The sequence below is a fragment of the Erinaceus europaeus genome, chromosome 17, assembly GCF_950295315.1.
Source record: "Erinaceus europaeus chromosome 17, mEriEur2.1, whole genome shotgun sequence".
NCBI lineage: Eukaryota > Metazoa > Chordata > Mammalia > Eulipotyphla > Erinaceidae > Erinaceus > Erinaceus europaeus.
In genome coordinates this window covers 3,602,751-3,624,728 of record NC_080178.1, presented here as the reverse complement: position 1 = coordinate 3,624,728, position 21,978 = coordinate 3,602,751, and the positions used below count along the sequence as shown (strand labels likewise).

The 21,978-nt window shown below is 48.1% G+C and overlaps 1 protein-coding gene across 1 annotated transcript in view; it reads right to left on the bottom strand.

The window, feature by feature from the left end:
- Nucleotides 1-21,978, bottom strand: part of LOC132533822 (uncharacterized) — a 52,729-nt gene that overhangs the window by 28,085 nt on the left and 2,666 nt on the right. The window contains exons 2-3 of the mRNA XM_060176007.1: nucleotides 15,573-15,692; nucleotides 14,744-15,015 (exon numbers count right to left, since the gene is read on the bottom strand). The gene's annotated coding sequence lies outside the window, so the exon portion shown is untranslated. The remainder of the gene's footprint in view (nucleotides 1-14,743; nucleotides 15,016-15,572; nucleotides 15,693-21,978) is intronic.

Genomic DNA, 21,978 nt, shown 5'->3' with positions numbered 1-21,978 from the left:
TGGGTCCTCAGAGCCTCAGGCAAGAAAGTCTTTTATTATTATTAGATAGGACAGAGAGAAATTGAGAGGGGATGGGAGAGAGAGAGAGACCTGCAGACCTGCCTCACTGCTTGTAAAGCTTTCCCTTTGCAAGTGGGGAGGGGACTCGAACCCAGATCCTTGCGTGGGTCCTTGCACTTCGTACACGCGCTTAACTGGGTGTGCTACCACCCGGCCCCCCAAGAAAGTCTTCTGTATAACCACTACTACTGTAATGTAGTGGTTATTTAGTATTATTATTTCCAATTTAGTATTATTATTATTATTTTTAAAATATTTATTTATTTACTCCCTTTTGTTGACCTTGTTTTATTTTATTTTTTAAAAAGATTTTATTTATTTATTTATTAACAAGGAAGATAGGAGGAGAGAGAAAGAACCAGACATCACTCTGGCACATGTGCTGCCAGGGATCGAACTCAGGACCTCATGCTTGAGAGTCCAAAGCTTTACCACTGTGCCACCTCCTGGACCATGCCCTTGTTTTATTGTTGTAGATATTACTGTTGTTGTTGTTGTTGGATAGGACAGAAAGAAATTGAGAGAGGAGGGGAAGACAGAGAGGGGGAGAGAAAGACAGACACCTGCAGACCTGCTTCACCGCCTGGGAAGCGACTCCCCTGCAGGTGGGGAGCCGGGGGCTCGAACCGGGATCCTTATGCCGATCTTTGCGCTTAGCCCGCTGCGCCAGCGCCCGCCTCCTGAGTGTGATTTTTAACGTGACGGCAGGGAATGAACTCAAGCCTCACAACACCCTGACCCATGTCTTCTTCACTTTCCCCTTCTTCTTCATTTTTCTGAGAGAATCAAAGACACACACCTAGAGGAGAGTCGCTGCAGCCGCACTCTGCCGTCCATGGAGCTACTCTGGTACTGACCATTGTGCTTCCATATGGTGCCAGGGCTCGAACCCAGGGCCTTGCACACAGCAGGTTGTGTGCTCTAGTGTGGGGGCTATCTCCTGGCTGCTCACCTTTGATTTACTAGTAAGTATCAAGGGAGAGGTTTGCCAGCTAAGCTACAGAAAGAGAACCAATTCCTTATTTAAAAAAAAAAAAATATATATATATATATGTGTGTGTGTGTGTGTGTGTGTGTGTGTGTGTGTGTGTGTGTACTTTTGGGGAGTCGGGCAGTAGCGCAGCAGGTTAAGTGCAGGTGGTGCAAAGCGCAAGATCCCGGTTCGAGCTCCCGGCTCCCCACCTGCAGGGGAGTCACTTCACAGGCGGTGAAGCAGGTCTGCAGGTGTCCGTCTTTCTCTCCCCCTCTCTGTCTTCCCCTCCTCTCTCCATTTCTCTCTGTCCTGTCCAACAACAACATAATAACCACAACAATGTTAAACAACAAGGGCAACAAAAGGGAAAATAAATAAATAAATAAATAAATGAATAAATGAAAAGAGAGAGGATAGGCAAAGTCTAAAATCTGCAATCAAACCACTCAAGACCACTATGTGTAGAGCTAAGTCCAAAATCCAAACCGGCAGGCGCACGTTGCATTCCTGTGTCTCCTCCTCTGGCTGATGTCGTCATTCGTATGCTAATAGTCCCAACATCTATTCTCCTCGCCCCTCTCAGTCTAAATTTCTCTCTGTCCTATTAAATAGAGAGGAGGCAGCAATGGAGGAGGAGGAGGAGGAGGAGGAGGAGGAGGAGGAGGAAGAGGAAGAGGAAGCACTGCAGCCTGTGCAGTGAGCTCCAGGGACTCAGCTTAGCACCCAACCCTGAGAAAAGTCAGCCTGGAGGACAGAGGCCCCTCACTACAGGGAAGTCTCTCCCTGCCTGGTCCAGGAGTGGTGAAATCATGCGTGTGGAAGGTTCTGAGGGTGCCATCGGCAGGAAATGAAAGGAAGAAATGGAGAAAGGAGGGGAAGACAGGGAGGGAGAGAGAGGGATAGACACCTAGAGACCTGCTTCATCACTTGTGAAGCGGCTCCCCACTGCAGGTGGGGAGCCAGGGGCTTGAACTGGGATCCTTGAGCCGGTCCGGGCAGTGAAGCAGGTCTGCAGGTGTCTCTCCCTCTCCGTCTTCCCCTTATTCTCACTTTCTCTCTGTCCTATCCAACAACAACAATAATAGTAACAACAAAGGCAAAAAAATGGCCTCCAGGAGCAGTGGATTCGTAGTGCAGGCACCGAGCCCCAGCAATAACCCTGGAGGCAAAAGAAAGAATGAATGAATGAATGAATGAATGAATGAATGAATGAATGAATGGAGGCCATGGGGCCAGGTGGCGGGGCACCTGGTTAAGCACACACATTACAGTGTGCAAGTGTGCAAGGACTAAGGTTCAAGCCCCTGGTCCCCACCCACAGGGGGAAAACTTGACAAGTGGTGAAGCAGGGCTGCCAGTGTCTCTCTGTCTCTCTCCCTCTATATCCCCTTCCCTCTGGAGTTCTCTGTCTCTATCCAGTGAAGGAAATAAAGAATGAAGCTGGGGGAGGGAAGGCTGGGTTAGCTGGTGTTTCTGAACTTCATTAGGAAAGCGGAACTCTCCCAGGTGGGTGGGTGGCGTAGCACCACCGCCTGCTCAGCGCGCTCAGGCTGCGACTGCGCCTGCCTGGCAGCCGTGCTGGGGTGGCACCAGGGCCTGGAGGGACTCATTGACAGAGTGGGAGGCTCCCCGAGGCGAGGCGGGGGGGGGGGGGGGGGGGGTGTGCCCACATCGGGGATTGCTGGTTCATCACTCACTGGAGGTGACTCGGCGCCCGCCCTGGTTCTGTTGTTCCCGGCATGATTCAGGGACTATTACCCAGGATAACACAGGTGTAGGCACTCACGCAAGGGTGCCAGGCCCGAGGGACCAAACAACCCAGCTGGGGCGGGCAGGGGAGATGCCTCAGGCCCACCAGTGCCCCCTCCTGGGAGGAAGGGGACAGCACCGCGTGGGACCTAAGGGCCTCCTTCCATCTCAGCACACACCTGCCACCTGCTGGGCACAACGCTGTCAACAGGGGCAGCCGGAGCTTCAGACGCATTTTTCTTTCTTTTTTTCTTTGCCTCCAGGGTTATTGCTGGGGCTCAGTGCCTGCACCATGAATCCACTGCTCCTGGAGACTATTTTTTCCCCTTTTGTTGCCCTTGTTATTGTAGCCTTGTTGTGGTTATTATTGTTGTTGTTGATGTTGTTCATTGTTGGATAGGACAGAGAGAAATGGAGAGAGGAGGGGAAGACAGAGAGTGGGAGAGAAAGATAGACACCGGCAGACCTACTTCACTGCCTGTGAAGCGACTCCCCTGCAGGTGGGGAGCCGGGGCCTCAAACCGGTATTCTTACTCCGGTCCTTGTGCTTTGCACCATATGTGCTTAACCTGCTGTGCTGCTGCCTGATCCTCTTTCTTTTAATATTTTATTATTATTTATTTATTTCCCCTTTTGTTGCCCTTGTTTTTCATTGTTGCAGTTATTGTTGTTGTAGTTATTGATGTCGTCATTGTTGGACAGGACAGAGAGAAATGGAGAGAGGAAGGGAAGACAGAGAAGGGGAGAGAAAGACAGACACCTGCAGACCTGCTTCACCTCCTCTCTTTCTTTTTTTGTCTTTTCTCTCTTTTGGCCTCCAGGGTTATCGTTGGGGCTCTGTGGCTGCACCACAAATGCACTGCTCCTGGGGGCCACTTCCCCCCATTTTACTGGATAGGACAGAGAGAAATTGAAAGGGGAGATAGACACCTGCAGGCCTGCTTCGCTTGTGAAGCATCCTCCCCCGCAGGTGCGGAGTTGGGGGTCAAGCCCGGGTCCTTGTTTCATACTGTGTGTGCTTCGCTGGGTGCGCTGCTGCCCGGCCGCCTACACTTTGCATGACTATTACTGCGGACCGGGGGGACCGCTCTTCAGGTGTTTGTCGTGCCTAACAAATGACCCAGCACCACATGAAAGGTGCTATAGCACCAGAGGAAGCTCTGGCACTGTGCTCTCCCTTCATCTGAATGCAAAAGTAGCCTGCGAGGGGGTGACACCATGTGTGCCAGACATCAGCTCTGGAAATCTTCCTGAAACAGGGGCTATGACACACTTGTCCCAGTGCACGATACAGGGCCACTTCATGAGGGGGACGACGTGTTGCTGTGCACTGTGTGGGTGTGCGGCTTTGCCTGCCTCTGTCCTTTGCTTTGGTGGGTACACCAGACCCGGTCCAAGTTCCTCCTGATTTCCCTTTCTGCCCTTGTTTCGTAGTATCTATGTGCGTGTGAGAGAGTACGGTACTAGTCCTTCTCTTCCTGGCCTGCCTCACTCCATGTGATATCTCTGAGGTCCAAGATGTGGCAAGAGACGCAAATTCATTATTTTTAACAGCTGCAAAGTATTTTACTGTGTGTGTTTGCGCACGCACACCATAGCTTGCCTAGTCATTCATCTGTCGTTGGGCAGCTCGCTTGCTCCCAAGTTTGATGCTCAGAACATAGGTGTGCAGAGGGTCTCTTCCGATAGGTGTCTGTCTCCTTTGGATAGATCCCCAGGAGAGGAATTGCTGGGGCATAGGATAAACCCACTTCTAACCTTCTGACAAGTCTCCAGGCTGTTTTCTGTTTATCCCCCTTTTGTTGCCCTTGTTGTTGTAGCCTTGTCATGGTTATTGTTGTTGTTGATGTTGTTGTTTGTTGTTGGATAGAACAGAGAGAACTGGAGAGAGGAGGGGAAAACAGAGAGGAGGAGAGAAAGACAGACACCTGCAGACCTGCTTCACCGCCTGTGAAGCAACTCCCCTGCAGGTGGGGAGCCAGGGCTCGAACCAGAATCCTTAATGCCGGTCCGTGTGCCTAACCCGCTGTACTACCTACACATATATATATATATATATATATATATATATATATATATATTACACTTTTTAATATATATATATTTATTTTCCCTTTTGTTGCCCTTGTTTTTCATTGTTGTTGTATTATTATTGTTGTTGGATAGGACAGAGAGAAATGGAGAGAGGAAGGGAAGACAGAGAGGGGGAGAGAAAGATAGACACCTGCAGACCTGCTTCACCGCCTGTGAAGCAACTTCCCTGCAGGTGGGGAGCCGGGGGCTCGAACCGGGATCCTTTAGCAAGTCCTTGCACTTTGTGCCACGTGCGCTTAACCCGCTGCGCTACTGGCCGACTCCCTCTAGCTCATTGTTTATGTGCACTGGTTATCAGCCCTTATATGGCATGTGGGGGACAGATTTCCCTACCCCATGAGGAATCTTTCTGTTTTGATGCTGATACTCTTTGCTGTGCAGTTTGTGTGTGTGTGTGTGTGTGTGTGTGTGTGTGTGTGTGTCTGTATTTTGCCTCCAGGGTTATCGCTGTGGCTTGGTGGCTGCACTACAAATCCACTGCTCCTGGAGGCCATTTTTTTTCCCACTCTTGTCATTGCTGTTGTTGTTGTTGGGTAGGACAGAGAAAAACTGAGAGGGGAGGGGAAGGCAGAGAGGGGGGAGAGAAAGACAGGACACCTGCAGACCTGCTTGACTGCTTGCGAAGCGACTCCCCTGCAGGGGGGGAGCCGGGGCTCAAACTGGGATCCTTGCGCTGGTCCCTGCACTTCGTGTTATATGCACTTAACCCGCCGTGCAGAAGCTTTTTGGTTTGATGTAGTCCCACTGCTTTATTTGTGTTTGCTCTGCCACTGGACTTGAGTTGTTGAAGATGTTTTTTAAGTTTACACGGAAAAGAGCTCTGCCCATGTTTCCCTCTATAAATTTGATGGTTTCTGGTTGAACACCCAAATCTTCGACCCATCTGAAGGTTGCTGTTGTGCGTGGAGAAGTGTGGTCCGGCCTCTTTCTTCACCTTGCAACCCAATTTTCCCAGCACCATTTATTTCGCTGCCTCCATCCAGGGTTATCGCTGGGCTCGGTGCCCGCGCTACAAATCCACTGCTCCTGGAGGCCACTTTGCCCATTTCTGTTGCCCTTGGTGTTGCCCACCACCATTTCTTCAATAGACTCTCCTATTTCCATTTAATATTCTGGGCCCCTTTGTGAAAAACTAGATCCCTGTAACCATGGGGGCTATTTATTTATTTAAAAAAATATTTTGTTTTATTTTAATGACAGAGAGATATAGAGAAAAAGATAAAGACCAGAGCATGAAGTCCTCGGCTCTGATGTAAGGTGGTGTTGGGGACTGAACCTGGGACCTTGGAGCCTCAGACATGAAAGTCTTCTGTAAGGAGTCAGGCGGCAGCGCACGTGGCACAAAGCACAAGGACCGGCATAAGGATCCCGGTTCGAGCCCCCAGCTCCCCACCTGCAGGGGAGTCACTTCACAGGTGGTGAAGCAGGTCTGCAGGTGTCTGTCTTTCTCTCCCCATCTCTGTCTTCCCCTCCTCTCTCCATTTCTCTGTCCTATCCAACAACGACGACATCAATAACAACAACAAAAATAACTACAACAATAAAAAAAAAACAAGGGCAACAAAAGGGAAAATAAATAAATAAACATATAAAAAAGAAAGTTTTCTGCAGAACCATTATTCTGTTTCCCCAGACACTCCTAGTACTTTTAATAACTCCACACGTTTAAACACAACGTTCTCTTTTCTTTATTTTAAAGAATTTTATTTTTTCATTTATTTTTCTCATTGATGGGCTTTCACTTCTCTGGACTACCTTCTTTAGAGACAGACAGACAAACAGACCACAGTTGGGAGTCAGGTGGTAGCACAGCGGGTTAAGCGCAGGTGGCACAAAGCGCAAGGACAGGCACAAGGATCCTGGTTCAAGCCCTACCTCCCCACCTGCAGGGGAGTTGCTTCGCAGGAGGTGTCTCTCTTTCTCTCCCCACTTTGTCTTCCCCTCCTCTCTCCATTTCTCTCTGTCCTATCCAACAACAACGACATCAATAACCACAACAATGTTAAACAACAAGGGCAACAAAAGGGAAAATAAATAAATATTTTTTAAAATCTTTAAAAAAAAAAAAAAGGGGAGTCGGGCTGTAGCGCAGCGGGTTAAGCGCAGGTGGCGCAAAGCACAAGGACCGGCATAAGGATCCCGGCTCGAACCCCGGCTCCCCACCTGCAGGGGAGTCGCTTCACAGGCGGTAAAGCAGGTCTGCAGGTGTCTGTCTTTCTCTCCCCCTCTCTGTCTTCCCCTCCTCTCTCCGTTTCTCTCTGTCCTATCCAACAACAACGACAACAACAATAACTACAACAATAAAACAACAAGGGCAACAAAAGGGAATAAATAAATAAAGTAAAATAAAAAAAAAATTAAAAAAAAAAAAAAAAAAAGACCACAGTCCTGAGGCTTCTCCCAGTGCTGGAGTCTTCCCAACATGGTGCAGCAGGGGCTGGGACCTGGGCCCTCCCAGTTGAGCTATCTTGCTGGCCCTAAACACACTTTTCAAAGCACTTTTCTCCTTATATGCATTTACCCCAATTTAAATTTCCGGAGGCTGGGAGATAGGGTTCAAGTCAGAACCCCGGGGAAGCACACTGGAGCAGCACTGTGGTCTCTCCATCTCCCACTAACACTCCCTCTTTCTCTCTGTCTGTCTGTCTCTCTCTGAAACTAAAAGTCTTCCAGGAGCAATGAAGTCGGGCGTGCATCAGGTACTGGCAGACCAAAGTGAAATAAAATAAAATTCGGCTAATTATTAAGTTAGGATCTGAACTCCGCTAACATCAGTCCGTATAGCAGGGAGCTAGCTGTGTGGCCTTTGCCCTCATTATCTTATCACTGGGTCCTACCCAGCTCAGCCCCTGCTGCTGGCCAGAAGCTCAGTAAGTACCCAGCAAGTAAACATATGAATGAATCATAGGAACTGGTGAGGACTGGACAGAAACAAAAGGGGGAAAGTCAGGGCTGGGCACTGGTGCACCTGATTGGAGCACAAACGTTACTGTGGGCAAGGAACCAGGTTCAAGCCCCATCTCATCTGCAGGGTCTGTCACCAGTGTGCCCTCCCAGAAAGGTTCTTGGCCCCCCACCACTGGCTGAAAAGGCTGTTCCCCCCGGGACTCTCCCTCCTCCACTTTGTAGATTATTTTTATTACCCTTTAGATAATTTATTTATCTATCCATTTATCGGATAGAGACAAAGAAAAATTCAGATGTAAGGGGGAGACAGAAAGGGAGAAAGAGGGGGCCGGGCAGCAGCGCAGCAGATTAAGTGCAGGTGGCGGAAGCGCAAGGACCGGCGTAAAGTTCCTGGTTCGAGCCCCCGGCTCCCCACCTGCAGGGGAGTCGCTTCACAGGCGGTGAAGCAGGTCTGCAGGTGTCTGTCTTTCTCTCCCCCTCTCTGTCTTCCCCTCCTCTCTCCATTTCTCTCTGCCCTATCCAACAGTGATGACATCAATAACAACAACAATAACTACAACAACAATAAAAAAGCAAGGGCAACAAAAGGGAAAAATAAATATTTTAAACAATGGAAAGGAAAGAAAGGGAGAGAGACAGCTGCCCTGCAGCACTGCTTCACCACTCCTGAAGCTTCCCCCCACCCCACGGATGGGGACCCAGGGCCTGAAACCCATGTCACTATGCTCGGTGACACATGTGCCACTCTCCTTCAAGATCCTGAGCTTACACTGAAGATGGACACAATTTTGCTGGGCCCTCTACCAAAATATAAGCGCCAAGGGAGCAGGAGGGCTGGTTACCGGTTTTGTCCTGTTATAAATCTGGTAACAGGAAATGGCTCTGGCAGAGGGCAGGTGCTTGGTAAACTGTTAAACAGACAGACTCACACCACAGAGATGTCTCCACTGGGTCTTCGGGGGGGGGGGGGAGCCTGGGTTTCCCGGGGCACATCACCACATGCTGCAGAGGAAGTGCTGGGAGTTAGAGCATGCAGCCACATGCCACCTTGGCCTCAGACCTGTCCCTGGGAACTCCAATATCCCCCAGGATGCTACCTCGTCTTCTGTGGCCCCGAAGTCTCAGTAAGGTGCCAGCCACCTAGTACCACGCTCTCTGTGACAGCAACAGGAAACGAGATTCTGAGGATGGCAGGGGAGCAGACATTGGGAGCTAATTCTCGGCTGCGCGTTGGAAGGGGAAGCTCGGAGGAGGTGGAAAAGGAAGGAGAACGTCCCTCAAAGGGGTCAGAGTCCAGAGTACAGGTGAGTGTGGCCTCAGGAGCCCTGTCATCTGTGCAGAAACTCTTGAGACAGAAGCTTAACTCCCAGGAGAGCTGGCAGAGTCGGCCTTGCAGGGTGGACCAAGGAGCCAGAGGCCTGGCGGCCTCTGCAGTGTGTAAGCCACAGACGGCGTCTTCCTCACAGGCCAGGTGCGCCAGGAAAGAGACCAGACTGGCACAGGAGTGCGGGTCAGACTCCTCCTGCTCCTGGGAGGCTCGACCTCAGCACTTGACTGTGTCTCTAAGCCCAGCTCCCCGGAGGAAAGCCCACCACCTGTTCAACCTGACCGCAAGGGGCATGGGGGGGGAGGGGGGACTCGTTATTACATCCTTTTAAAAACTGTTTTATTTATTGATTGGATAGAGACAAGTTGATGGGGAGATAAAGAGGGAGAGAGACAGAGACGCCTGCTGCCCTGCTTCACTGCTCATGAAGCTTTCCCCCTGCAGGTGGAGAGTGGGGGGATTGAACCCAACTTCTTGGGCACTGTGACATTAAGTTCGACCTGGTGCACCCAGCCCCTCCTTCACTGACCCAAAATACTCAGCAGGCTCCGGGAGCGAGCAGAGGGAGAGCACAGGGCTGGCAATCACCGGGTCCTGAGTTCAGCTTCTGCCACTCCACGTGCAGAGTGGTGCTCATGTCCCCCCTTCTCTCTCTTTCTCCTCAAAAAAGAAAATCAGTAAACAGAGGGTTGGGCGGTGACACAGCGGGTTAAGCACACGTGGCGCAAAGCGCAAGGACCAGCGTAAGGAGCCCGGTTCAAGCCCCCAGCTCCCTACCTGCGGGGGGGGGGGGGCAACAAAAGGGAAAAAAATTAAAAATCAGTAAATAATTAATAATAATTTTTAAATTAAAAATAACGACTGGGGGGCCCAGGCTGTGGCCCACCTGGTTAAGCACTCACATTACAGTGTGGAAGGACTTGGGTTCAAGCCCCTGGTCCCCACCTGCAGGGGGAAAGCCTCACAAGTGGTGAAGCAGGGCTGCAGGTGTCTCTCTGTCTCTATCCGATAATAAATTAAAAAATATTTTTAACAGTTTCAAAGTAATAGTAATAATAAAATAAGGACTAGGGCTCAATGTCCCAGTAGGGGCGCAGTAGGTGGTGGTGAGCTTGACCCATGGCACCATATCTGCCAGAACTGATGTTTCAATACTTTCTCCTTATTTCTCTCTTTCTCATAATTAAATGAATATTTTAAAGAAATAAATTTTAAAAAAAGAAAAAAAAAGCTAAAAATAAATAAATAAATAAATAAATATTTTAAAAACAAAGAGAGAAAATAGGGCCAGAGAGAAACGCCATCTTAACCTACCAAACATGCATGCCTGAGGCCTCAGACTCCCAGGGTCCAACACTAGCACTATCTTATACCAGTTTAGCAGTGTTCTGGTCTTTCTGATAAAAATAAAGCTAGATGTGGGGGGCGGGTGGTAGCACAGCGGGTTAAGCGCACTCGGCGCAAAGCGCAAGAACTGGCATAAGGATCCTGGTTCAAGCCCCCAGCTCTCCACCTGCAGAGGAGTCGCTTCACAGGCGGTGAAGCAGGTCTGCAGGTGTCTGTCTTTCTCTCCCCCTCTGTCTTCCCCTCCTCTCTCCATTTCTCTCTGTCCTATCCAACAACAACGACGTCAATAACAACAACAATAACCACAACACTTGAGAAGGGGTGGTGGCAAACTCAGCTGAGTACGCACATTGCCATGTTCAAGAACCCAAGTTCAAACCCCTGTTCCCTACCTGAGGGGAGGAGCAGGGCTGCAGGTGGCCTTCTTTCTCTCCCTTTCCACCTCCCCCTCCCCTCACAATTTCTCTCTGTGTCCAATGAAATTAGAAAAAAAGAAAGAGAATGAATGGCCGCTGGGAGCAATGGAGTCATCGTGTAGGCACCGAGCCTCAGTGATAACCCTGGTGGAAGAAAAAATTGTAAACAAGTCACACGATTTTTTTCTTTTTGCCTCTAGGCTTATTGCTGGGGCTTGGTGCATGCACTATGAATCCACTGTTCCTGGAGGCCATTTTTTCCATTTTGTCGCCATTGTTGTTGTTATTGTTAGATAGGACAGAGACAAATCAAGAGAGGAGGGGAAGACAGAGAGGAAGATAGACACCTGCACCCTGCTTCACCGCCTGCAAAGCAACATCCCTCTGCAGGTAGGGAGCCGGAAGCTCGAACCTGCCCCTGTGCTCGCACCATCTGCACTTAACCTGACGCACTACCACCCAGCCCCCATCAAATAATTATTATTTATTTAATATTTTATTTATCTATCAATGAGAGGGGTAGGAAAAGAGAGAGAAAGAACCAGACATCACTCTGGTACATGTGCTGCCGGGGATCAAACTCCGGACCTCATGCTTGAGAGTCTAATGCTTGAGGCGGTCCACTGCGCCACCTCCCGGACCACCACACAATTTTTGAAAATATTTATTTATTTTCCATTTTGTTGCCCTTGTTTTTTATTGTTATAGTAGTTATTGTTATAGTAGTTATTATTGTTGTTGTTATTGATGTCGTCATTGTTGGAGAGGACAGAGAGAAATAGAGAGAGGAGGGGAAGACAGAGACGGGGAGAGAAAGACAGACACCTGCAGACCTGCTTCACCGCCTGTGAAGCGACTCCTCCGCAGGTGGGGAGCCGGGGGCTCGAACCGGGACCCTTCCGCCGGTCCATGCGCTTCATGCCACGTGCACTTACCCCACTGCGCTACCGCCTAACCCCCACAAATTTTTATTAAATGTTCCCAAAGTAAATTTCTGCAGAGAACTACAAATGATGTAAGCTTGTGGTCCCCCACCACACACACACAGGCAACTTCCCCACCCCACCTCCTCCGAGAACACTCAGACACAAAGGCTACACGCAAGCAGAGCTACACTCAGGGCGCTGAGCAGAACGATCTCGAGCACTGTGGCCGCAGCTGCTTCAACCGCTGTCTGCGGCAGGCTCCGCGCTTCCTCTGAGCGGGTGCTGTTTCAGGAACTGTGACCGCTCACCTGCGGACGACACTTCACCCTCTTCCTTGTGAGCACTCAGGCGTGGGGGGTACTCAGCTTCCCTGGATTCCAACAGCACGCGGGGTCAGTGCAGACAAAGCAGGACTTGCCAGCTTCAGCTATGTCCCCTGAAGTCCACAAGAGCACTCGACCGTCCCCCACCGGGAGGCCTGGGTTGAACAAGCGGCCTGGCGCCTCACTGGTCCAAGTCATGTCTGACAGTGACAGAGATGGACGCCTGGGCACGTGTGGGCTTGGCCCACTGGGGAGCACGGGCCCAGATGGAGGCGTGCGGAAAGGCTCAGTGTGGTCTGACCTCACTTTTTAAGAAAAATCAGAACCCTGGATTTCAATGTGAACCTCCAGATTTGTAAGTCTGAACAACCCTAAAATTAATCTTTTTTTTGGGGGGTAGGGGGTCACTCAGGGAGGTATCACAGTAACAGCACACAGACTTGCTTGCTCAAGGTTGCAGAGGCCCCAAGTTCAATTCCTGGCACCACTATATGCCAAAGTTCAGCACTGCTCTGGTCTCCCCCTTTTCGTTAAAATGAATGAATAGAGGTGGTGAAATACCTCACTCGCATAATGCACTGCTTTGCCATGGGCCCGACCCAGGTTCCAGCCCGGCCACCACCACACTGAAGGAAGCTTTGGTCTCTCTCACTCTCTCTAAAAAGATATCATCACACTCTGGTGGTTATCTCTGGAAGGGGGGAGGTGCGAACGCAAAACTCTGGTGGTGGGTGTGGTGTCTACGTGCTGACTCTATGCTGTCATCCTAAAATCTTGTAACGAACTATTAATAACAAATGAAAAGAATCATCATCATCTCACCAGAGCACTGCTCCACTCTGGCTTCCGGAGGTGCTGGGGATTAAACCTGGGACCTCGGAGCATCAGACGCGGAGCCCACTGTGCTATCTCCCCAGCCAAGTGGCAGAGACCAGTTTGTCGTGGGGCGCCTGGGGCTCCTCTGTGCTGCCATCAAGCCCTTTTTCTTCCCAGTTTTTCTAATTTTGTGCTACCGTTTTTGCACTAGTGTTCACTTTTCTTTTTTAGATAAACAAACTGAATTACATTTGGAGGAGGACAACCAGATATTATGAGTGTGAGAGTGAGGCCGCCTGTACTAATAATAACCTTGACAACAGGACTCTACACGTAAAGTAGAGATTCACTTAATGACCTTCATTTAAATTGAAAGTGAGGCTTTTAAAATGCAAGACTACATCTTCCTCTCCCTTTTTAAGAGCTTATATGTTATTTTTATCTTTTATTTATGTACTTGATAGAGACATCCAGAAATTGGGGGGAGGAGATAGATAGATAGATAGATAGACAGACAGATAGGTAGATAGGCACTGCAGCCCTGCTTCACCACTCACAAAGCTTTCCCCCTGCAGGTGGAGATGAGGGGCTCGAACCCTGGTCCTGTCCTTGGGCCCTGTAACAGCCGTGCTCAGCCAGGTGCTACACCACCCGGCCCCACGCTGAGCTTATCTGGTAACACAAACATCACTTTGGTACATGGGATGCCAGAGACTGAACTTGGGACCACAAGTATCCAAGTCCATTGCCCTACTCACTGAGCCACCGTCAGGGTCCTATTTTTACTTTCTGAGACTGCCAGCAAGTGTAGCTTGTAGCTCTGCAGGAGACCAGAGGCCAAAGGCAAAGGCTTGGGCCTACACCTTTTATTTATTTGTTTCTGTATTCCTCACTGGCAGTGAATATGTTCACTTTTTGCTAAATGAAGTCAAAAAAGAGTGTCACTTGAGCCTGGGAGGTGGCACAGTGGATGAAGCTCTGGACTGTCAAACATGAAGTCCCGAGTTTGCTCCCTGGCACCGCATGTGCCAGAGTGACGCTCTGGTTCGCAGCTCCCCCCCCCCCCCGTGTCTGTCTGTCTCTATCCCTTTCATTAATTAAATGAATAGTTTAAGAAACTAATGTGTTTGGGGAGCTGGGCAGTAGTGCAGAGGGTTAAGCACACATGATGCAAAGCGCAAGGGCTGGCGTAAGGATCCCGGTTCAAGCCCCCAACTCCCCACCTGAAGGGGGTCACTCTGCTTCTCAGTGAAGCAGGTCTGCAGGTGTCTGTCTTTCTCTCCCCCTCTCTGTCTTCCCCTCCTCTCTCCATTTCTCTCTGTCCTATCCAACAACAACAACAACAGCTATGACAACAGCAACTACAACAAGGGCAACAAAATGGGAAAAATAGCCTCCAGGAGCTATGGATTTGTAGTGCAGGCACCCCAGCCCAATGATAACCCTAGAGGCAAAAAAAAAAAAAAGAAAGAAAGAAAGAAAAGAATGTGTTTGTTCATTCCTGTTGCAAGCACTGAGGGCCTTGAACACATTCAAAGGTCAAGTAGGATGTGGCTTGGGGAGCTGGTACAGCAGCAGCACAGAGAACTTGCACTCAGGAGGCCCCAGGTTCGATCCCCCACACCGTAACAGCCAGAGCTGAGTGGTGCTCTGGTAAGGAGAAGGAAAAGAAAACATAATAAAAATACATAAAATCATGCAAGGGCTGTACTCCATTCCCTGAAATGGAAGACTTCTAGTTAATCTGGTTAAAAACAACCCCTTGTCATATAGAAAGTTCTGGCGGCCAAGAGGTGTGACAATACCTGCAGTACAAGGTGGCCGCCGTCTGTCAGGGCTCTGCGAGTCGCTGTTTCTTTGTAGCCTCAGTGGGTTTAATCAGCTGTCCCAGGAGAAAAGGGGATACAGCCACAGACAAAGGCAGACTGTCTGGCTCATAACTCATACGCCATGCCAGACATGCTGAGAGGCGCACATGCCAGACGCTGCTGGGTCTGGACCTCATGCCTGCGCAAACCTCCTGTGACGATTTCTTGGCACTTGGAGAATCCAGTGGATGAACACAGAAGGCAGAGCCCTGGGAAAGAAACTAAGCTCAGTGGGCTGAGAAGCCAGCAGAATAGTGATGTAAAAGGCTCTCATGCCTGGGGACCCAAAGTCCCAGGTTTAACCCCAGCACCGCCATAAGCCAGAGATGAGCAGTGTTCTTGTTAAAAAGAGAGCTGGGGAGATAACACAGTGGTTCTGCACAAGACTCTCCTGCCTGACGCCCAGAGGTTCCAAGGTCAAAGTCCCAACATCACCATCGGCCAGAGCTATGCAGTGCTCTGGCTGGTTAGTGTCCCTCTCTCTCTCTCTCTCTCAATTGTTAAATTACATGAAATTAAATATTTAAAAAATCATTTAAAAAACAAATAAAAGAATCTTCACTGTCTTTCTGGTCTTAAACAATTACCACTGGGGCACGTTCAGAGGCTTTCAGTGAATGAATGGGAGGACTTGTCCCACCCCCAAACAGGATAGGGGTATTTGGGCAGGCTAGTTGTGTGTGGGGGCAGGGAGGGCTTCATAAAAATGGAGGCACTGAGCTAGGAGATCACTCAGTGGGTAAAGAGCACACATGCCTCCTCATACCTGAGACCTGGGTCTGGTCCCCAGCACCACACCACAGCAGCACCACGGACAGCGCCCACGCCAACTCCATGACTGTCAGAGCAGCATTTCTGTGTCTCTTCTCTTATCCTGTGTAACTCTCTAAGAATAAAGAATTTAAAAATATTAGGCTGGGGAGGCTTCTCAATAGTATCGTACATGTGTGAGGCCCTGCACTCACTCCCTAGCAGTGCAGTTATAAAGAGAAAAGAGGAAAAGAAAAGGGAGAGGGAAAAAGAGTGTGTGTGTATGTGCATTTTTCATGAGTGTTGCTCTGGGCGTGGGCCCGGCCCTGGTAGGTTCTGGCTGTCACTGCCAACTCCGTCTCGAGGGGCTGTTAGAGGGGTTAAATGATGCAGGGCAGGTAAGCTGCTCAGTGTGGTGCCTGTGGAGTTATCCCGATTATTAGGAGAATTCAGTGAATGGTACATGTTGTCATTAGTCAAGGACCTCCCACTACTAGGCTTCAGCCTTGTGTAGGCATCTTACAACGCTGTCCACACCCAGATTCTACTTTGCTGCCTATGAGGTCAGAGTTACTAGAAAACAGAACAGAGCAGGTTATGAACTTTGGGCCAATAAACAAGCAGAAATAATGGACAGTGAGAGGAGCAGAGAACACAGATGGAACAGCTGGATGCTGCCAATGGCCCAAGTGGGAAGACAGATGTAGACTCCACTGGGCTGGTCTTGGAGGGAGAAAGCAAGGGGTCTAACTCCATGAGCTGAGGGAAAGCCTGCCTCTAAACCTCCAGTGTAGAATAAAGACATTTCCAGGCAGCCAAGGCTTTAAAAACCACGAGACAGCCTAAGAAGAGCATTCATAGCGTGACAGTTTCTCAGCAGACAGTCAATCTTAACTAGTGAAGTAAAATCACTGAATGTGATGCGTAGGTTCATGTTTCAAAGCCATGTGGGTTAGAAACTAGAGCAGAGGGAGTCGGGCAGTAGTGCAGCAGTCATGTGGGTTAGAAACTAGAATAGAAAATAAGGAAAGAAACTAGATTAGAGGGAGTCGGGCGGTAGTGCAGCAGGCTAAGCGCTCGTGGCGCAAAGCGTTAATGGACTGGCGTATAGATCCTGGTTCGAGCCCCCGGCTTCCCATCTGCAGGGAGTCACTTCACAGGTGGCAAAGCAGGTCTGCAGGTGTCTGTCTTTCTCTCCCCCTCTCTGTCTTCCTCTCATCTCTCCGTTTCTCTCTGTCCTATCCAACAATGACGACATCAATAACAACAATAACTACAACCATAAAACAATAAGGGCAACAAAAGGAATAAATAAATTAAATTAAATTAAAAGAAACTAGAATAGAGGGTTGAGGAGACAGCATAATGGTTCTGCAAAAGACTTTTTTAAAATTTATTTATGTATTCCCTTTTTGTTGCCCTTGTTTTATTGTTGTAGTTATTATTATTATTGTTGTCATCGTTGTTGCATAGGACAGAGAGAAGTGGAGAGAGGAAGGGAAGACAGAGAGGGGGAGAGAAAGACAGACACCTGCAGACCTGCTTCAGCGCCTGTGAAGCGACTCCCCTGCAGGTGAGGAGCCAGGGGCTCAAACTGGGATCCTTCTGCTGGTCCTCGTACTTTGCACCACCTGCACTTAACCCGCTGCGCTACCGCCCTACTCCCTGCAAAAGACTTTCTTGCCTGAGAGTCTGAGATCCCTGGTTCAATCCCCAGCACCACTATCAGTAAGAGCTGAGCAGTGCTCTGGTGTGTCTGTCTCTGTCTGTCTGTCTCTCTCTCAGTTGTTAAAATAAGTGAATGAGAAACTGGAATAGAATAGGCAACCTAATAGACATGGAGTTTATAATCTAACAGGAAGATAAAGACAACCACAGAAAGGAGCCGGAAACAGCTCACTCTGCTGTGCGTGAGACGTGGGACTGCAGCAGGTCAGCACCACGGGCAGGACAGCACCACAGCAACTCCACGGGTGGTGAAGCCATGCTCTGCTCTCTCTGTCTCCCTAAAAAGAAAATAAAGAATAAAAAATTAGATCCCGGCAACTGAAGAAAAGCTCAACTTGGGCAGGGATAGATAGCATAATGGTTATGCAAAAAGACTCATGCCTGAGGCTCCAAAGTCCGAAATTCAATCCCTTGCACTGCCATAAGGCAGAGATGAATAGTGCTCTGGTTAAAAAGAGAGAGAGGGGAAAAAAAAAAAAAAAAAGGAAAATTAAGAAATAGTTCAACTGGTAGAGCAGAGCTTGCAAGTTTGAGGTTCCTGGTTTAATCTCCGGCACCACATGTACCCACAAGTGGTACTTTTCTCTCTGTTTCATGTGAAACTCTCATATGAAATAAGTAAAAATAAGAATTTTTAAAAACTGGGCTGGGAATAGGGAAATACCGCCATCAGTAGTGCGACAGACTTTCGCACCCAAAGCATCAAGAGGTCCCACATCCAAACCCTGGCATCACAAGCCAGGGCTGAGCTGTGCTCTGGGGGGAAAACCTGAAACAAAAATAAATAAATGAATAAATAAATGCAGCCTAGAGGCCAGTGAAATAGCACTTCTAGGGCGGAGGAGAGACAACATCATGGTTCTGCAAAGAGACTCTCACGCCTGAGGCTCCGAAGTCCCAGGTTCAATCCCCTGCACCACCATAAACGAGAGCTGTGCAGTGCTCTGGTATTTCTCTGTGTCTTTCTTTCTCTCTCTCTCTTTTTTTTTTTTTTTTTTTTTTTTGCCTCCAGGATCATTGCCAGGGCTCAGCGCCTGCACCACAACTCCACTGCTTCTGGAGGCCATCCCTTCCTTTTTGTTATCCTAGTTGTTCTTCTCTGTGTCTTTCTTTCTCTGCATCTCTCTCAAAAATAAAATTAAAAAAAAAACAAAAAACAGAAATGGCACTTCTATAGTAGGCTGCTGGGGCCAGGTGGTAGCACAGCAGGTTAAGTAAGAGCACATGGTGCAAAGACCAAGGACTAGTGTAAGGATCCCAGTTTGAGCCCCCGACTCCCCACCTGCAGGGGAGTCGCTTCACAGGCGGTGAAGCAGGTCTGCAGGTGTCTGTCTTTCTCTCCCCCTCTCTGTCTTCCCCTCCTCTCTCCATTTCTCTCTGTCCTATCCAACAACGACAACATCAATAACAACAACAATAATAACTACAACAATAAAACAAGGGCAACAAAAAGGAAATAAATATTAAAAAAACTTTCTTCTCTTTTTTTCTTTTTTCAGTCAGTATTAGCTTTTATTTTACATGAAGCAAGAGCAATAGATGCAGTGAGTCAGCACCTTGGTCACCATCACTAGTAAACACTCTTGCTTTAAATAATAACAGCAATAAACAACAAGGGCAATAAAAGGGAAAAAATAGCCTCAGGGAGCAGCAGATTCGTAGAGCAGGCACCGTGCCCCAGCAATAACCCTGGGGGCAAAAAAAAATAGTGTGCACTCTGCCGCACATGCGACACCCCATGTTTAACCCAACCCTACTGCAGTAAAGGAAACTTCGCTTCTATTCTCTCTCTCTCTCTGCTTCTCTGAGAAGAAAGAGGAGGAGGGGCTTAAGGAGGAGGAAGAAGATGTGGAGGAGAAGGAGAAGAAGGTGGAAGAAGAAAGAGGAGGAAAAGAAGAAGAAAAAAACTAATTTGGGACATGTCACAGTGAGCACTGTACCTTTGAGCATGAAGTCCAGAGTCTGACACCCAGCAATGTTTATGCTATACATTGGTCCTCTCTAATATGTAAGTGAAAATTGGGCTGGAGCAGCTGCTAGGCGGTCCTACACATGTGCAAGGCCCTCAGCTCATTCCCTGGCACAATATTTTTTAATTCCTATCTGGACACACAGAATGACCAACCAGCTCCATTTAGTGTCTTATCCCTAACTTCACGCAAATATCAAACATTTGAGTAAAATCAACATAAGATAAAAAAAAAAAAGGGGGGGGGGATTCAGAGGAAACACTAGAAAGGCAAAATTCCCTAAAGTACTAAGAGAACAAGTACAAGAAACAAAAGCAGACGAGATGTATATGAAGCAAACTGGGAGCAAAAATTTAAAATTTTTAATTCAAGGGCAGAGGTCAATAGCATAACGGTTCGGCAAAGAGACTTTCATGCCTGAGCCTCCAAAGTCCCAGGTTCAATCCCCTGCACCACTATAAGCCAGAGCTGAACAGGGCTCTGGTAAAAAGATAATAATAATTAATTAATTAATTTAATTAATTCAACAGATAAGATGTGAAGAAAAATTAATGAAATGATCCAGAAAATATTAAAAAAGAGAGAAACAGGGATGGGCTGATAGGACGTCAACAGTGCGAAGGACCTACGATTGAGAGAGCCCAGTATCAATCCCACCAAAAGCCAGGGCTGCATGGTGCTCTGGTAAAAGGAGGGGAGGGGGACGAAAATGGGGAAAAGGTGAGAGCGAAAATCCAGGACCTAGTTTCCTGTAGAACCACAGAACATAAGTGAACATACAAGCTGTGCCCGAAAGTGATGCAAAATAGCTGAATCATAGGAGGGGCTGGGTGGTAGCACAGTGGGTTAAGTGCACATAGTATGAGGCACAAGAAACCCAGTTTGAGACCCCGGCTCCCCACATGCAGGGGGGTCACTTCACAAGCGGTGAAATAGGTCTGCAGGTGTCTTATCTCTCTCCCTCTCCTCTCTCAATTTCTCTGTGTCCTATCCAAAAAAAAAAAAAAGAGAAAATGGTCACCAGGAGCAGCGGGTTCATAGTGCTGGTACTGAGCCTCAGAAATAACCCTGGAGACAAATAAAAATAATGATAATAATAATGAAAATAGCTAAATCATACTGGGAAGAAAAGCAGGGTAAAACCACAGATTCAAGGAAAATATATATATATACTGGACTGATAAAACTGCCATACTTGGGAGTCGGGCTGTAGTGCAGTGGGTTAAGCGCAGGTGGCGCAAAGCACAAGGACCGGCATAAGGATCCTGGTTCGAACCCCGGCTCCCCACCTGCAGGGGAGTCGCTTCACAGGCGGTGAAGCAGGTCTGCAGGTGTCTATCTTTCTTTCCTCCTCTCTGTCTTCCCCTCCTCTCTCCATTTCTCTCTGTCCTATCCAACAACGACAACAACAATAATAACTACAACAATAAAAAAACAACAAGGGCAACAAAAGGGAATAAATAAATAAAATAAAATAAAATAAATTTTAAAAAAAACTGCCATACTTGTGGCCCATGTGGTGGCACAGTGAATAAAGTGTTGGGCTCTCAAGCACGAGGTCCCAAGTTTGAACCCTGACAACACATGTACCAGAGTGATGCTCTGGTTCTCTTTCTCTCTCTCCTCCTATCCCTTTCTTTAATAAATATAAACTATTTTTAATTGCCATACTTGAAAATTAAAATATATTAGATAACATCTTTAAAATTCAAAGAAAGACTATTTAAAATCTATAATCCCATACCCAGCTAAACTATCAGTCACATAGATGAGAAGATTCAGTATTTCCTGACAATCAAAGTGTCACAATGTTTACCTCTCCTAATCACGTTCTCTGGAAACAACTGATGAAGGTGACCAAAATGAAGTTATTAAGAAGTGGAAAAAGACCTAGGATGCAGGCAATCAGAAGAACAATGAGGTTTGAAGAAAGCAGGGATAGCAGCTATGGAGTGAATCAAGAACACACTCACTTTCCACTGTAATGAAAGTATTTCCAGAAAGAAAATACAGGGGCAGGGCAGAGTAAGAAGTACCGTGTGGGGTGGGGGTAGAGGCACTGGATAGGGTGCCTGCACTGCCTGTAGCTCAGTCTAGATTCCAGCACCACATGCATTTGCCACACCATCAAGGGCATCTCTGTTGCTGTGATTATCTCTCTCCTCTCTATCTGAATGAAAAAGCAACCTGGAAGCAGTGAAACTGCATGTGTAAGGCGAGAGGAGAGGAGAGGAGAGGAGAGGAGAGGAGAGGAGAGGAGAGGAGAGGAGAGGAGAGGAGAGGAGAGGAGAGGAGAGGAGAGGAGAGGAGAGGAGGATGCTAGGGATAAAATGGGTGGCATGTGAAAGATAAGAAAGCCCCCAAAGGAGCCAGACACAAAGGTAGCTATGGAAAATCCATGAGATTCTATGAATAATTCAAAGATGGAGAAAACAAGAATACTTGAAGTTAAGACCACTTCAAGTTAACATGAGCAATTAAAGTTTAATATAGAGGTAAGGGGAACCATGGACATCATGGTGAGTCAATAAAATGGTGGCGTTTGGCAATGATTATTTTGTATCCAATTTTCAGGCCCACCAGAGGGAAAGTCAGTGAGTATAGGCCCTGGTCCCGATATACAAGGCCCTTCCAGAGTTCTGTCCTATTTGGTTGTAAAACGGGGTACAGAAATGGTTTGGAACATAACTTAAAACATAGCAGTGGTCTGGGAGGTGGTGCAGT